Source organism: Entelurus aequoreus, linkage group LG21 (genome assembly GCF_033978785.1).
Source record: "Entelurus aequoreus isolate RoL-2023_Sb linkage group LG21, RoL_Eaeq_v1.1, whole genome shotgun sequence".
Classification (NCBI taxonomy): Eukaryota; Metazoa; Chordata; class Actinopteri; order Syngnathiformes; family Syngnathidae; genus Entelurus; species Entelurus aequoreus.
In genome coordinates this window covers 49,001,669-49,019,523 of record NC_084751.1, presented here as the reverse complement: position 1 = coordinate 49,019,523, position 17,855 = coordinate 49,001,669, and the positions used below count along the sequence as shown (strand labels likewise).

The 17,855-nt window shown below is 43.0% G+C and overlaps 1 protein-coding gene across 3 annotated transcripts in view; it reads left to right on the top strand.

The window, feature by feature from the left end:
• Window positions 1-17,855, top strand: part of LOC133638794 (phospholipid phosphatase-related protein type 1-like) — a 132,402-nt gene that overhangs the window by 28,684 nt on the left and 85,863 nt on the right. For 2 of the 3 annotated variants that reach the window (XM_062031748.1, XM_062031750.1), the window contains exon 1: window positions 12,616-12,750. The exons of the other annotated variant lie outside the window; for it this stretch is intronic. The gene's annotated coding sequence lies outside the window, so the exon portion shown is untranslated. Of the gene's footprint in view, window positions 1-12,615; window positions 12,751-17,855 lie in introns of those variants that run through there. 3 annotated transcript variants of the gene reach the window in all.

The window sequence follows — 17,855 nt, the reverse complement described above, 5'->3', positions numbered from 1 at the left end:
GTGTGTCTGGTAGTTCCACTGATTGGTCCTGATGGTGTGTCTGGTAGTTCCACTGATTGGACCTGATGGTGTGTCTGGTAGTTTCACTGATTGGTCCTGATGGTGTGTCTGGTAGTTCCACTGATTGGACCTGATGGTGTGTCTGGTAGTTGCACTGATTGGTCCTGATGGTGTGTCTGGTAGTTCCACTGATTGGTCCTGATGGTGTGTCTGGTAGTTCCACTGATTGGTCCTGATGGTGTGTCTGGTAGTTCCACTGATTGGTCCTGATGGTGTGTCTGGTAGTTCCACTGATTGGTCCTGATGGTGTGTCTGGTAGTTCCACTGATTGGTCCTGATGGTGTGTCTGGTAGTTCCACTGATTGGTCCTGATGGTGTGTCTGGTAGTTCCACTGATTGGTCCTGGTGGTGTGTCTGGTCCTGATGGTGTGTCTGGTAGTTCCACTGATTGGTCCTGATGGTGTGTCTGGTAGTTCCACTGATTGGTCCTGATGGTGTGTCTGGTAGTTCCACTGATTGGTCCTGATGGTGTGTCTGGTAGTTCCACTGATTGGTCCTGATGGTGTGTCTGGTAGTTCCACTGATTGGTCCTGGTGGTGTGTCTGGTCCTGATGGTGTGTCTGGTAGTTCCACTGATTGGTCCTGATGGTGTGTCTGGTAGTTCCACTGATTGGTCCTGATGGTGTGTCTGGTAGTTCCACAAAGAGAGCTGAGCATTCTGAAGTAAAACATATTATTCAACAGTTAAATGTGAAGACTAAGTTAAGACTAAGGGAGTCTTTATCCCAATAAAAAAGAGCTAAAGACGTCAGTGGTGGAAATGTTTGATGGAACACATTATTGATGAAAGACAGACGTAATCATGTCAATATTTTCTGATCAGCAAGTACTTATCACTTTGGGAAGAAAGGTGGATCCAATGATGGCTCGTTGGGAGTGTTTACATGCAAGAGGGAACTAGTTTACAGTCACACATGTTCATCTGAAAATAGTCAAAAAGCTGTGTTGTAAAAAGATAGTTTTAACCAAGTGAAGTCAATAATGACTTTGTTAGTGCATGCAGACATAGTGAGTGTGAGTACGTGGGGTCGTGACCTTAGCTTTAGGGTGAGGTGGGGGTCCTTCAAGAGTCTAATGATAAGTCATTATGAAGACCTCAAAGTAAGTCTCATTTGTGTGTTGGATGTCCCCCAAATTGATGATTAAATGTGATCCATCCAACAAGCATCGACTGTCAGTAAATGTCAGGATTTATCATTCATTGCAGCATTTTTCAGCTCAGTTTGGTTAATGTGACAGCAGGCCTCAGACGGCAGGAAAAAGCAGAAGATTTGAAGGCGGGCAGTGCACTGTAGCGTGCCTTCTTCTATCTAGATCACTGAGCACACCAATGTTGCCTTGGTGGAGTTGCTGCAGGCGCGCCTGTCTTGTGTCTCTGCCCTACTTTTCATCATTATTACACAATCTTCTCTCCTTTTGCTGTCCTATCAATCACAACAACATTCAGCCACTCGCCATACCATTTGTACAAATACAGTCATATTCATTCCAACTGAAATAAGTCCGTTTCGGGAGTATAAAATGAAGTACTTACCAAATGTGCTCATCAATGGTACATTTGAGAAAGCTTTCATGAAGTCTAACCTGGTAGAAAGAACTTATTCAAGTCTGCAGACAGCACTAGTTAGCAGGGATGTAGCCCACATTCATCACCTCATAGGTCAGGGATGTAGCCCACATTCATCACCTCATAGGTCAGGGATGTAGCCCACATTCATCACCTCATAGGTCAGGGATGTAGCCCACATTCATCACCTCATAGGTCAGGGATGTAGCCCACATTCATCACCTCATAGGTCAGGGATGTAGCCCACATTCATCACCTCATAGGTCAGGGATGTAGCCCACATTCATCACCTCATAGGTCAGGGATGTAGCCCACATTCATCACCTCATAGGTCAGGGATGTAGCCCACATTCATCACCTCATAGGTCAGGGATGTAGCCCACATTCATCACCTCATAGGTCAGGGATGTAGCCCACATTCATCACCTCATAGGTCAGGGATGTAGCCCACATTCATCACCTCATAGGTCAGGGATGTAGCCCACATTCATCACCTCATAGGTCAGGGATGTAGCCCACATTCATCACCTCATAGGTCAGGGATGTAGCCCACATTCATCACCTCATAGGTCAGGGATGTAGCCCACATTCATCACCTCATAGGTCAGGGATGTAGCCCACATTCATCACCTCATAGGTCAGGGATGTAGCCCACATTCATCACCTCATAGGTCAGGGATGTAGCCCACATTCATCACCTCATAGGTCAGGGATGTAGCCCACATTCATCACCTCATAGGTCAGGGATGTAGCCCACATTCATCACCTCATAGGTCAGGGATGTAGCCCACATTCATCACCTCATAGGTCAGGGATGTAGCCCACATTCATCACCTCATAGGTCAGGGATGTAGCCCACATTCATCACCTCATAGGTCAGGGATGTAGCCCACATTCATCACCTCATAGGTCAGGGATGTAGCCCACATTCATCACCTCATAGGTCAAGGATGTAGCCCACATTCATCACCTCGTAGGTCAGGGATGTAGCCCACATTCATCACCTCATAGGTCAGGGATGTAACCCACATTCATCACCTCATAGGTCAGGGATGTAGCCCACATTCATCACCTCGTAGGTCAGGGATGTAGCCCACATTCATCACCTCATAGGTCAGGGATGTAGCGAACATTCATCACCTCATACGTCAGGGATGTAGCGAACATTCATCACCTCATAGGTCAGGGATGCAGCCCACATTCATCACCTCATAGGTCAGGGATGTAGCCCACATTCATCACCTCATAGGTCAGGGATGTAGCCCACATTCATCACCTCATAGGTCAGGGATGTAGCCCACATTCATCACCTTGTAGGTACCGACCGTGGATACTACTGGGTACCGACTCATATCACTTATAGGTACTGACCGTGGGTACTACTGGGTACCGACTCATATCACTTATAGGTACTGACCGTGGATACTACTGGGTACCGACTCATATCACTTATAGGTACTGACCGTGGGTACTACTGGGTACCGACTCATTTCACTTATAGGTACTGACCGTGGATACTACTGGGTACCGACTCATATCACTTATAGGTACTGACCGTGGATACTACTGGGTACCGACTCATATCACTTATAGGTACTGACCGTGTATACTACTGGGTACCGACTCATATCACTTATAGGTACTGACCGTGGGTACTACTGGGTACCGACTCATATCACTTATAGGTACTGACCGTGGATACTACTGGGTACCGACTCATATCACTTATAGGTACTGACCGTGGGTACTACTGGGTACCGACTCATTTCACTTATAGGTACTGACCGTGGATACTACTGGGTACCGACTCATATCACTTATAGGTACTGACCGTGGATACTACTGGGTACCGACTCATATCACTTATAGGTACTGACCGTGTATACTACTGGGTACCGACTCATATCACTTATAGGTACTGACCGTGGGTACTACTGGGTACCGACTCATATCACTTATAGGTACTGACCGTGGATACTACTGGGTACCGACTCATATCACTTATAGGTACTGACCGTGGATACTACTGGGTACCGACTCATATCACTTATAGGTACTGACCGTGGATACTACTGGGTACCGACTCATATCACTTATAGGTACTGACCGTGGATACTACTGGGTACCGACTCATATCACTTATAGGTACTGACCGTGGATACTACTGGGTACCGACTCATATCACTTATAGGTACTGACCGTGGATACTACTGGGTACCGACTCATATCACTTATAGGTACTGACCGTGGATACTACTGGGTACCGACTCATATCACTTATAGGTACTGACCGTGGATACTACTGGGTACCGACTCATATCACTTATAGGTACTGACCGTGGATACTACTGGGTACCGACTCATATCACTTATAGGTACTGACCGTGTATACTACTGGGTACCGACTCATATCACTTATAGGTACTGACCGTGGGTACTACTGGGTACCGACTCATATCACTTATAGGTACTGACCGTGGATACTACTGGGTACCGACTCATATCACTTATAGGTACTGACCGTGGATACTACTGGGTACCGACTCATATCACTTATAGGTACTGACCGTGGATACTACTGGGTACCGACTCATATCACTTATAGGTACTGACCGTGGATACTACTGGGTACCGACTCATATCACTTATAGGTACTGACCGTGGATACTACTGGGTACCGACTCATATCACTTATAGGTACTGACCGTGGATACTACTGGGTACCGACTCATATCACTTATAGGTACTGACCGTGGATACTACTGGGTACCGACTCATATCACTTATAGGTACTGACCGTGGATACTACTGGGTACCGACTCATATCACTTATAGGTACTGACCGTGGATACTACTGGGTACCGACTCATATCACTTATAGGTACTGACCGTGGATACTACTGGGTACCGACTCATATCACTTATAGGTACTGACCGTGGATACTACTGGGTACCGACTCATATCAATTGTAGGTATTTTGAAGTCAATTGGAAATGTTATTGGGAGCCAGTAGAGCTGTTGTAGGACACGGGTGGTGTGGTGGATGGACGGATGGATGGTGTAGGACACGGGTGGTGTGGTGGATGGAGGAAGGAGTGGCCCAAGGACGGAGCCCTGGGGCACACCTGAAGTGATGGGAGAAGGATGGGATGTGAAGGATTGGAGTTGAATGAACTGAGTTTGGCCTGTGAGGTAAGATCTAAACCAGTTTAGGGTGGCCTGTGAGGTAAGATCTAAACCAGTTTAGTGTGACCTGCGAGGTAAGATCTAAACCAGTTACTTTGGCCTGTGAGGTAAGATCTAAACCAGTTTAGGGTGGCCTGTGAGGTAAGATCTAAACCAGTTTAGTCTGGCCTGTGAGGTAAGATCTAAACCAGTTTAGAGTGGCCTGTGAGGTAAGATATAAACCAGTTTAGTGTGACCTGCGAGGTAAGATCTAAACCAGTTACTTTGGCCTGTGAGGTAAGATCTAAACCAGTTTAGGGTGGCCTGTGAGGTAAGATCTAAACCAGTTTAGGGTGGCCTGTGAGGTAAGATCCAAACCAGTTTAGAGTGGCCTGTGAGGTAAGATCTAAACCAGTTTAGTGTGACCTGCGAGGTAAGATCTAAACCAGTTACTTTGGCCTGTGAGGTAAGATCTAAACCAGTTTAGGGTGGCCTGTGAGGTAAGATCTAAACCAGTTTAGAGTGGCCTGTGAGGTAAGATCTAAACCAGTTTAGAGTGGCCTGCAAGGTAAGATCTAAACCAGTTTAGTGTTGCCTGTGAGGTAAGATCCAAACCAGTTTAGGGTGGCCTGCGAGGTAAGATCTAAACCAGTTTGGGTGCTGTGGAGTGCCAGACTGGAAGTGTTCATACCAGTTGTTAAGTGATAAGTGGTGCTGGAGTTGAGTAGCGACTGTTTTCTTTAATGCGACTGTTCTTAGCTGATAATGAATCCAGGATCAATGATATCAGAAACTGTAGTTCTTTTTAAATGATAGTGAATCCAGGATAAATGATGTAGTATTTATTCAATGCTAATGAGATCAGGATAAATGATATCAGATGTAGTATTTATTCAATGCTAATGAGTTCAGGATAAATGATATCAGAAACTGCAGTACTTTTTAAATGATACTGAATCCAAGACAAATGATATCAGAACAGTACTATCGTGGTCACATGGTTATGTGCGGGTCGTCCTCCCAAGATGCAACAGGAAACTCAAGGTGCAGGTGAGACAATGATTTATGAAAACATGAAAAAGTACACAAAGACTAGCGTGCCGATCCCACGAGAAGCTAAGCTAAGGAAATAGCTAGCACAGAAGCTTAGCATTAAAGCTTAGGTCAGGAATCCTAGGAAGAGGCGTGGTAAGTGTTGTGTGCAAGTACACAAGACAGGAATAAGTAGCTCTCTGATTAGTGACCAGGAGCAGGTGAGTGTTCCCAACACTAACCAGAGGCAGGTCAAACTAATCAGCACCCATGGCAACCAAAACACAAACCCAGGGGTGCTGAAAACAGAAGTGAGGAGTCAAACTAACGGAACAAAACATGATCAGAACAGCTGCAGTGAATAAACATCATGGACTAACACAAGAGGAGATGTGGAATATCAATTAGCATTCCAGTGGTGGTGTAAAGAGCAGCAAGGCTGGGAATAGGAGCATCAGACTAGGAATAGGAGCATCAGACTGGGAATAGGAGCATCAGACTGAGAATAGAAGCAGCAGACTGGGAATAGGAGCATCAGACGGGGAATAGGAGCATCAGACTGGGAATAGGAGCATCAGACTGGGAATATAAGCAGTAGACTGGGAATAGGAGCATCAGACTGGGAATAGGAGCATCAGACTGGGAATAGGAGCATCAGACTAGGAATAGGAGAAGTAGACTGGGAATAGGAGCATCAGACTGGGAATAGAAGCAGTAGACAGGGAATAGGAGCATCAGACAGGGAATAGGAGCAGTAGACTGGGAATATGAGCATCAGACTGGGAATAGGAGCATCAGACTGGGAATAGGAGCATCAGACTGGGAATAGGAGCAGTAGACTGGGAATAGGAGCATCAGACTGGGAATCGGAGCATCAGACAGGGAATAGGAGCATTAGACTGGGAATAGGAGTAGTAGACTGCCACTGGTGAGGGCGGTCGCATCTCTCTCCGCTCCCTCCTTCCCTGCTTGCTCTCTTTGTTTTTTGTCTTGTCTGAACTATTTTGAAGCCTCTTTTCTTGAGCTGTCCTCAAATCTAAACATCAAAATGAATTTGATCAACTGGACTCTCGACGCAATTGACACAGTCTTTTCGACAAGGAAAAGAGGTTCGGGGGAGCCTGGCTGCCCTGATGGAACCATTGCTGCGGGGTACGTGAGAGATTCCTGGAATACTTGGAGAATCATGTGCCTCTCAGTCCTTTCCATCGAGGACGTGGAAGACATCTACCTATTTGGAGCTGTGATCGCAGGGCATTTGCTGATTGGGCTGGGCATTGCTCTGGTGTATCGTCAAATTCGGAAGACGATGGCAGCCACTCAAGGGGCCAACAGGCTGTTCAACGCAATGGAAGGATTGGGTCGTGCTGTGGGATCACAGACTGGAGCGATTGCTGATTTGAATCGCAAGGTAGATTCCATCTTGATGATGTTACAGAAAGAATAAATTGGAATTGTCAGAGCCAGCATACAGAGCAGGAATGTCATTGTTTTGACTGCTCGAAGAAAAAACAACATCTTAATCTACGATTTGACTCCCTCGAATGGCCTTGAGGAACAGGCTGTTTGAAAACACTCCCCCGAGGACTCCTCAAAGATGGACGCTTTTGACCTTTCCCTTTTCTTCAAAAGCACCTGGGTCGGACTCTTGAACTCTTGAACTCTTGGGGCCGGCCTCGGCCCATAAAGACAATCCAACATCTCACCCAAGTTAATTGGGCATACATGCACGCACATACCCTTCCCCAATCAACGCCTTCACCACTGCTTTATTCCTCCGGGGTTGTGGGGGCTGAGCAGCGCTCAACAGCAGCTGCTGGCCTCCAAGGTCCTGTTGGATGACTTTGTTGCGAGTTGTTGTGATTAAATGTACCTTGTTTATGTGTGCCATGCTATGTGAGGTTTTTTTCCTCGGACTCAGTCTGGACCATTCCTGAGGGTCCAGCCTCAGACTGATATTTTTTTTTACTTCCCCCCTCCCCCCAATGTCACCTTTTTCCCACCTTTTTGAGGAGCGCCTAAGTGAGGCTGATCCGTTGGCGGTCCCGTCTTGTCTCCCTGTAACGTATGTCTGCTCTTAGCGGGATTGTGCCGAAAATGTAATTTCAGTTCTTATGTGTCTTGTACATGTAAGAATGGACAATAAAGCTGATTGATTGATTGATTGATTGAATAGGAGTAGTAGACTGGGAATAGGAGCATCAGACTGGGAATAGGATTAGTAGACTGGGAATAGGAGTAGTAGACTGGGAATAGGAGCATCAGACTGGGAATAGGAGCAGCAGACTGGGAATAGGAGTAGTAGACTGGGAATAGGAGCATCAGACTGGGAATAGGAGTAGTAGACTGGGAATAGGAGCATCAGACTGGGAATAGGAGTAGTAGACTGGGAATAGGAGTAGTAGACTGGGAATAGGAGCATCAGACAGGGAATAGGAGCATCAGACTGGGAATAGGAGTAGTAGACTGGGAATAGGAGTAGTAGACTGGGAATAGGAGCACCAGACTGGGAATAGGAGCATCAGACTGGGAATAGGAGCATTAGACTGGGAATAGGAGCATCAGACTGGGAATAGGAGTAGTAGACTGGGAATAGGAGCATCAGACTGGGAATAGGAGTAGTAGACTGGGAATAGGAGCATCAGACTGGGAATATGAGTAGTATACTGGGAATAGGTGTAGTAGACTGGGAATAGGAGTAGTAGACTAGGAATAGGTGTAGTAGACTGGGAATAGGAGCATCAGACTGGGAATAGGAGTAGTAGACTGGGAATAGGAGTAGTAGACTGGGAATAGGTGTAGTAGACTGGGAATAGGAGTAGTAGACTGGGAATAGGTGTAGTAGACTGGGAATAGGAGCATCAGACTGGGAATAGGAGTAGTAGACTGGGAATAGGAGTAGTAGACTGGGAATAGGAGCATCAGACTGGGAATAGGAGCATCAGACTGGGAATAGGAGTAGTAGACTGAGAATAGGAGTAGTAGACTGGGGATAGGAGTAGTAGACTGGGAATAGAAGCAGCAGACTGGGAATAGGAGCATCAGACTGGGAATAGGAGTAGTAGACTAGGAATAGGAGCATCAGACTGGGAATAGGAGTAGTAGACTGGGAATAGAAGCAGCAGACTGGGAATAGGAGCATCAGACTGAGAATAGGAGTAGTAGACTGGGAATAGGAGTAGTAGACTGGGAATAGGAGTAGTAGACTGGGGATAGGAGTAGTAGACTGGGAATAGAAGCAGCAGACAGGGAATAGGAGCATCAGACTGGGAATAGGAGCATCAGACTGAGAATAGGAGTAGTAGACTGGGAATAGAAGCAGCAGACAGGGAATAGGAGCATCAGACTGGGAATAGGAGTAGTAGACTGGGAATAGAAGCAGCAGACTGGGAATAGGAGCATCAGACTGAGAATAGGAGTAGTAGACTGGGAATAGGAGTAGTAGACTGGGAATAGGAGTAGTAGACTGGGAATAGAAGCAGCAGACTGGGAATAGGAGCAGTAGACTGGGAATAGGAGTAGTAGACTGGGAATAGGAGTAGTAGACTGGGAATAGGAGTAGTAGACTGGGAATAGGAGCATCAGACTGGGAATAGGAGTAGTAGACCGGGAATAGGAGTAGTAGACTGGGAATAGGAGTAGTAGACTGGGAATAGGAGCATCAGACAGGGAATAGGAGTAGTAGACTGGGAATAGGAGCATCAGACTGGGAATAGGAGTAGTAGACTAGGAATAGAAGCAGCAGACTGGGAATAGGAGTAGTAGACTGGGAATAGGAGTAGTAGACTGGGAATAGGAGCATCAGACTGGGAATAGGAGTAGTAGACTGGGAATAGGAGCATTAGACTGGGAATAGGAGTAGTAGACTGGGAATAGGAGTAGTAGACTGGGAATAGGAGCATCAGACTGGGAATAGGAGCATCAGACTGGGAATAGGAGTAGTAGACTAGGAATAGGAGCATTAGACGGGGAATAGGAGCAGTAGACTGGGAATAGGAGCATCAGACTGGGAATAGGAGCATTAGACTGGGAATAGGAGTAGTAGACTGGGAATAGGAGCAGTAGACTGGGAAGAGGAGCATCAGACTGGGAATAGGAGCAGTAGACTGGGAATAGGAGCATCAGACTGGGAATAGGTGTAGTAGACTGGGAATAGGAGCATCAGACTGGGAATAGGAGCAGTAGACTGGGAATAGGAGCATCAGACTGGGAATAGGAGTAGTAGACTAGGAATAGAAGCAGCAGACTGGGAATAGGAGTAGTAGACTGGGAATAGGAGCATCAGACTGGGAATAGGAGCATCAGACTGGGAATAGGAGTAGTAGACTAGGAATAGGAGCATTAGACGGGGAATAGGAGCAGTAGACTGGGAATAGGAGCATCAGACTGGGAATAGGAGCATTAGACTGGGAATAGGAGTAGTAGACTGGGAATAGGAGTAGTAGACTGGGAATAGGAGCATCAGACAGGGAATAGGAGTAGTAGACTGGGAATAGGAGCATCAGACTGGGAATAGGAGTAGTAGACTAGGAATAGAAGCAGCAGACTGGGAATAGGAGTAGTAGACTGGGAATAGGAGTAGTAGACTGGGAATAGGAGCATCAGACTGGGAATAGGAGTAGTAGACTGGGAATAGGAGCATTAGACTGGGAATAGGAGTAGTAGACTGGGAATAGGAGTAGTAGACTGGGAATAGGAGCATCAGACTGGGAATAGGAGCATCAGACTGGGAATAGGAGTAGTAGACTAGGAATAGGAGCATTAGACTGGGAATAGGAGCAGTAGACTGGGAATAGGAGCATCAGACTGGGAATAGGAGCATTAGACTGGGAATAGGAGTAGTAGACTGGGAATAGGAGCATCAGACTGGGAATAGGAGTAGTAGACTGGGAATAGGAGCATTAGACTGGGAATAGGAGTAGTAGACTGGGAATAGGAGTAGTAGACTGGGAATAGGAGCATCAGACTGGGAATAGGAGTAGTAGACTAGGAATAGGAGCATTAGACGGGGAATAGGAGCAGTAGACTGGGAATAGGAGCATCAGACTGGGAATAGGAGCATTAGACTGGGAATAGGAGTAGTAGACTGGGAATAGGAGCAGTAGACTGGGAAGAGGAGCATCAGACTGGGAATAGGAGCAGTAGACTGGGAATAGGAGCATCAGACTGGGAATAGGTGTAGTAGACTGGGAATAGGAGCATCAGACTGGGAATAGGAGCAGTAGACTGGGAATAGGAGCATCAGACTGGGAATAGGAGCATTAGACTGGGAATAGGAGTAGTAGACTGGGAATAGGAGTAGTAGACTGGGAATAGGAGCATCAGACAGGGAATAGGAGTAGTAGACTGGGAATAGGAGCATCAGACTGGGAATAGGAGTAGTAGACTAGGAATAGAAGCAGCAGACTGGGAATAGGAGTAGTAGACTGGGAATAGGAGTAGTAGACTGGGAATAGGAGCATCAGACTGGGAATAGGAGTAGTAGACTGGGAATAGGAGCATTAGACTGGGAATAGGAGTAGTAGACTGGGAATAGGAGTAGTAGACTGGGAATAGGAGCATCAGACTGGGAATAGGAGCATCAGACTGGGAATAGGAGTAGTAGACTAGGAATAGGAGCATTTGACTGGGAATAGGAGCAGTAGACTGGGAATAGGAGCATCAGACTGGGAATAGGAGCATTAGACTGGGAATAGGAGTAGTAGACTGGGAATAGGAGCAGTAGACTGGGAATAGGAGCATCAGACTGGGAATAGGTGTAGTAGACTGGGAATAGGAGCATCAGACTGGGAATAGGAGCAGTAGACTGGGAATAGGAGCATCAGACTGGGAATAGGAGCATTAGACTGGGAATAGGAGTAGTAGACTGGGAATAGGAGCATCAGACTGGGAATAGGAGCATCAGACTGGGAATAGGAGTAGTAGACTGGGAATAGAAGCATCAGACTGGGAATAGGAGTAGTAGACTGGGAATAGGAGTAGTAGACTGGGAATAGGAGTAGTAGACTGGGAATAGAAGCATCAGACTGGGAATAGGAGTAGTAGACTGGGAATAGAAGCATCAGACTGGGAATAGGAGCAGTAGACTGGGAATAGGAGCATCAGACTGGGAATAGAAGCATCAGACTGGGAATAGGAGTAGTCGACTGGGAATAGAAGCATCAGACTGGGAATAGGAGTAGTAGACTGGGAATAGGAGTAGTAGACTGGGAATAGGAGTAGTAGACTGGGAATAGGAGTAGTAGACTGGGAATAGAAGCATCAGACTGGGAATAGGAGCATCAGACTGGGAATAGGAGTAGTAGACTGGGAATAGGAGCATCAGACTGGGAATAGGAGTAGTAGACTAGGAATAGGAGTAGTAGACTGGGAATAGGAGCATCAGACTGGGAATAGGAGTAGTAGACTAGGAATAGGAGTAGTAGACTGGGAATAGGAGTAGTAGACTGGGAATAGGAGTAGTAGACTAGGAATAGGAGTAGTAGACTGGGAATAGGAGTAGTAGACTGGGAATAGGAGTAGTAGACTGGGAATAGGAGTAGTAGACTGGGAATAGGAGCAGTAGACTGGGAATAGGAGTAGTAGACTGGGAATAGGAGTAGTAGACTGGGAATAGGAGTAGTAGACTGGGAATAGGAGTAGTAGACTGGGAATAGGAGTAGTAGACTGGGAATAGGAGTAGTAGACTGGGAATAGGAGTAGTAGACTGGGAATAGGAGCATCACAGACAGTCCACAATTAAACCCAGTCCACTGCACGTCTTGGCTCCGCCCCCCTGAGGAGGAGGAGGAGGCACATGATCCACGCTGCGTGATGATCATCACATCCACGCACAGCCGCCAGTGGAATTGTAGTAGTAGTAGTTCTCTCTCCTTTTCTTTCATGGATTCACCTTTTCTCTGGAATATTGCTCTGTCCCGTCGCGGTAAGTAAGTACGTGCGTGTGTGAGTAGGTGTGTGTGTGCGTGCGTGTGTGTGTGCGTGGGTGCGTGGGTGCGTGGGGGAGAAGCAAGGTGGCTATTGTCTGTCACTTGGCTGGATCCAGCAAATAGACGGTGTTCACTAGATGATACTCGACCAGCATCCAGTAAATAGAACCAGCATCCAGCAAATAGACGGTGTTCACTCATGCTGGGGACGTGTGGAGTAGACAGACAGATAAACACCTGTCTGTCTGTCTGTCTGTCTGTCTGTCTGTCTGTCTGTCCACTTACACGCCCTGAACATGATTAGCGTGATTGCTGATTTCCACGCGTGGACTTCACGACCCTGACGGGGATTTAGTGAACATTTGTCTCCTTTTTGTGTTGCTGCTGCACAATGAACATGATCATCTTATCTTACATCTCAATGTTATTATTCCTTAATATTCCTCTTTATTATTCCTTAATGTTGCTCTTTATTATTCCTTAATGTTAGTCTTTATTATTTCTTAATGTTGCTCTTTATTATTTCTTAATATTCCTTAATGTTGGTCTTTATTATTCCTTATTATTCCTTAATGTTCCTTAATGTTGGTCTTTATTATTCCTTATTATTCCTTAATGTTCCTTAATGTTGGTCTTTATTATTCTTTATTATTCCTTAATGTTCCTTAATGTTGGTCTTTATTATTCCTTATTATTCCTTAATGTTCCTTAATGTTGGTCTTTATTATTCCTTATTATTCCTTAATGTTCCTTAATGTTGGTCTTTATTATTCCTTATTATTCCTTAATGTTCCTTAATGTTGGTCTTTATTATTCCTTATTATTCCTTAATGTTCCTTAATGTTGGTCTTTATTATTCCTTATTATTCCTTAATGTTCCTTAATGTTGGTCTTTATTATTCCTTATTATTCCTTAATGTTCCTTAATGTTGGTCTTTATTATTCCTTAATGTTGCTCTTTATTATTCCTTATTACTCCTTAATGTTCCTTAATGTTGGTCTTTATTATTCCTTAATGTTGCTCTTTATTATTCCTTATTACTCCTTAATGTTCCTTAATGTTGGTCTTTATTATTCCTTAATGTTGCTCTTTATTATTCCTTATTATTCCTTAATGTTCGTCTTTATTATTCCTTATTATTCCTTAATGTTCCTTAATGTTGGTCTTTATTATTCCTTAATGTTGCTCTTTATTATTCCTTATTATTCCTTAATGTTCCTTAATGTTGGTCTTTATTATTCCTTATTATTCCTTAATGTTCCTTAATGTTGGTCTTTATTATTCCTTAATGTTGCTCTTTATTATTCCTTATTATTCCTTAATGTTCCTTAATGTTGGTCTTTATTATTCCTTAATGTTGCTCTTTATTATTCCTTTTATTATTCCTTAATGTTGCTCTTTATTATTCCTTATTATTCCTTAATGTTCCTTAATGTTGGTCTTTATTATTCCTTAATGTTGCTCTTTATTATTCCTTAATGTTGCTCTTTATTATTCCTTATTATTCCTTAATGTTGGTCTTTATTATTCCTTAATGTTGCTCTTTATTATTCCTTTTATTATTCCTTAATGTTGCTCTTTATTATTCCTTATTATTCCTTAATGTTGGTCTTTATTATTCCTTAATGTTGCTCTTTATTATTCCTTTTATTATTCCTTAATGTTGCTCTTTATTATTCCTTATTATTCCTTAATGTTCCTTAATGTTGGTCTTTATTATTCCTTAATGTTGCTCTTTATTATTCCTTAATGTTGCTCTTTATTATTCCTTATTATTCCTTAATGTTGCTCTTTATTATTCCTTATTATTCCTTAATGTTCCTTAATGTTGGTCTTTATTATTCCTTAATGTTAGTCTTTATTATTCCTTATTATTCCTTAATGTTCCTTAATGTTGGTCTTTATTATTCCTTATTATTCCTTAATGTACCTTAATGTTGCTCTTTATTATTCCTTAATGTTGCTCTTTATTATTCCTTGTATTATTCCTTAATGTTGCTCTTTATTATTCCTTGTATTATTCCTTAATGTTGGTCTTTATTATTCCTTATTATTCCTTAATGTTGCTCTTTATTATTCCTTATTATTCCTTAATGTTGCTCTTTATTATTCCTTATTATTCCTTAATGTTAGTCTTTATTATTCCTTATTATTCCTTAATGTTGCTCTTTATTATTCTTTATTATTCCTTAATGTTGCTCTTTATTATTCCTTGTATTATTCCTTAATGTTGCTCTTTATTATTCCTTATTATTCATTAATGTTCCTTAATGTTGCTCTTTATTATTCCTTAATGTTGCTCTTTATTATTCATTGTATTATTCCTGAATGTTGCTCTTTATTATTCCTTATTATTCCTTAATGTTAGTCTTTATTATTCCTTATTATTCCTTAATGTTGGTCTTTATTATTCCTTCCGCGTGGTCAACATGATGCAGAACATCACATTTAAACATTTAAGCATCACATTTAAACAGTGAGGTGTGAATTATGTGATAAATAACTGCATTTTCCTGTCCCTCCGAGGTCACAACATTAGGTACACCTGCACACTATAACCACATGCAAACTTACATTTATATATATATATATATATATATATATATATATATATATATATATATATATATATATATATATATATATATATATATATATATATATATATTATAGTGAACATACATTTTCCTGAGGGAACTCTCCTGAAGGAATCAATAAAGTACTATCTCTCTATCCATCTATACTTACAGTTTGCAATCTAGTCAAATGATATGAAAGCATTTGTGAATGACAAAGCTGATGGTGTATCACATAATACACTGTAGGCTTAGGTCAAAGACTCATATGTAATTGACAAAAACACATGTACGTACTATTATGATGTGCTAAAATAAACGAAATGAATATGTTTCTTAACTAAACTGTGAATAACATTAAAGTGCAAATGAAAATCCAGCTTCACCACTTTAGTCATCATTTTTGCGCTAAAGAGACTTCTTAATGACTTTAGCTCCAGACTTCTTCTGTTTGTTTCATGTTGTCATTACTGCCACAAGTGGTGGACAAGTGTATTACAACTAAGCACAGCTGCGGCCATACGGACCACAGCTGACAAACACATATTTTATTGTGGGCCTCTAGGGGGCGCTCGCGGCCCAACAATGAGATGGGTAGGTTACTCAACCTTGCCCATGGTTGAGTAACACTGCTTAGCTTTAATGTGCATTTTAGGGAAAATCCTTGATTTGTTTGCTTGCCATAACCTTCATTTTATTTCTAATAAATGCACATCATCAACATTGAAATTGCACTTTTAAAGTATCAATATGAAAATAATATACAGTAATAACAATAATATACAGTAATAACAATAATACACAGTAATAACAATAATATAGAGTAATAACAATAATGTACAGTAATAACAATAATCTACAGTAATAACAATAATGTACAGTAATAACAGTAATATAGAGTAATAACAATAATATAGAGTAATCTACAGTTTGTCCTGCAATTGTCAAATGACCTGTTGGTGCCGACACTAACTGAGAAGATGATGTAAAGTAAGGATGTTCAAAGTGTGGCCCGTGGGAAACGTCTGTTTCAACAACCTGCAACATCTTCTGCAGACAAGATAAACATGTTTCAAATGACAAGACAATCAAATGAACAAAAAAAGGAATATCGGAATCAGAACAATTTCAGCCCCAGCGGAAAACTAAAATGGTCATTGTCTTCTACCTGCTGTTTGATGCACATACTGTATGTATACTGTATGTATACTGTACGTATACTGTATGTATACTTGTCTTGCAACATATGCTAACATTTGGAGTGTAATAATGATATTAATGATGGATGCATGTTATTAAAGAATAATAATACAAATAATGAATTACACTACATTGTATATGGACGCCTGGATGCAGAGACGGTAGGCAAGTGCAGAAAAGAAGCCGTCTTTATTAGGGAAATGTAGGTCATTGAACAACAAAGATGTGCACAAATGGAAAGCAGGCGTATGAAGTACAAGGCGAGTAAAGGCACAACGCTGAGGTCCATAGCAACATGATCCAGGCAACCAGGCACAGGTGCTCCCTAATTGCTAATCAGGCACAGGTGCTCCCTAATTGCTAATCAGGCACAGGTGCTCCCTAATTGCTAATCAGGCACAGGTGACAGCGCTCAGACCAAAGAGTGGTAGCAACAGAAAGTGGCATGACAACTAAGAGTGTCGGACATGAATAATAACTGTCATGTTAGCTTTTACCTTCTCAAATGTACAAAAAAGTACAAACCTTCAACTTTTGTATGCGGCCCCTGGTGGAAATAGTTTAGTGTGCTACCTTGAATTGTGTGTGTGTGTGTGTGTGTGTGAGTGTGTGTGTGTGTGTGTGTGTGTGTGTGTGTGTGTGTGTGTGTGTGTGTGTGTGTGTGTGTGTGTGTTGACGACAATAAACACATCAGGAGAGCCTGTCAACAAGAAGTATGAATATGAGACTGTAGTGAGCGCCATCATGAATATGAGACTGTAGTGAGCGCCAGCCATCATGAATATGAGACTGTAGTGAGCGCCATCATGAATATGAGACTGTAGTGAGCGCCAGCCATCATGAATATGAGACTGTAGTGAGCGCCATCATGAATATGAGACTGTAGTGAGCGCCAGCCATCATGAATATGAGACTGTAGTGAGCGCCATCATGAATATGAGACTGTAGTGAGCGCCAGCCATCATGAATATGAGACTGTAGTGAGCGCCATCATGAATATGAGACTGTAGTGAGCGCCATCATGAATATGAGACTGCAGTGAGCGCCATCATGAATATGAGACTGTAGTGAGCGCCAGCCATCATGAATATGAGACTGTAGTGAGCGCCAGCCATCATGAATATGAGACTGTAGTGAGCGCCATCATGAATATGAGACTGTAGTGAGCGCCATCATGAATATGAGACTGTAGTGAGCGCCATCTTGAATATGAGACTGTAGTGAGCGCTATTATGAATATGAGACTGTAGTGAGCGCCATCATGAATATGAGACTGTAGTGAGCACCATCATGAATATGAGACTGTAGTGAGCGCCATCATAAA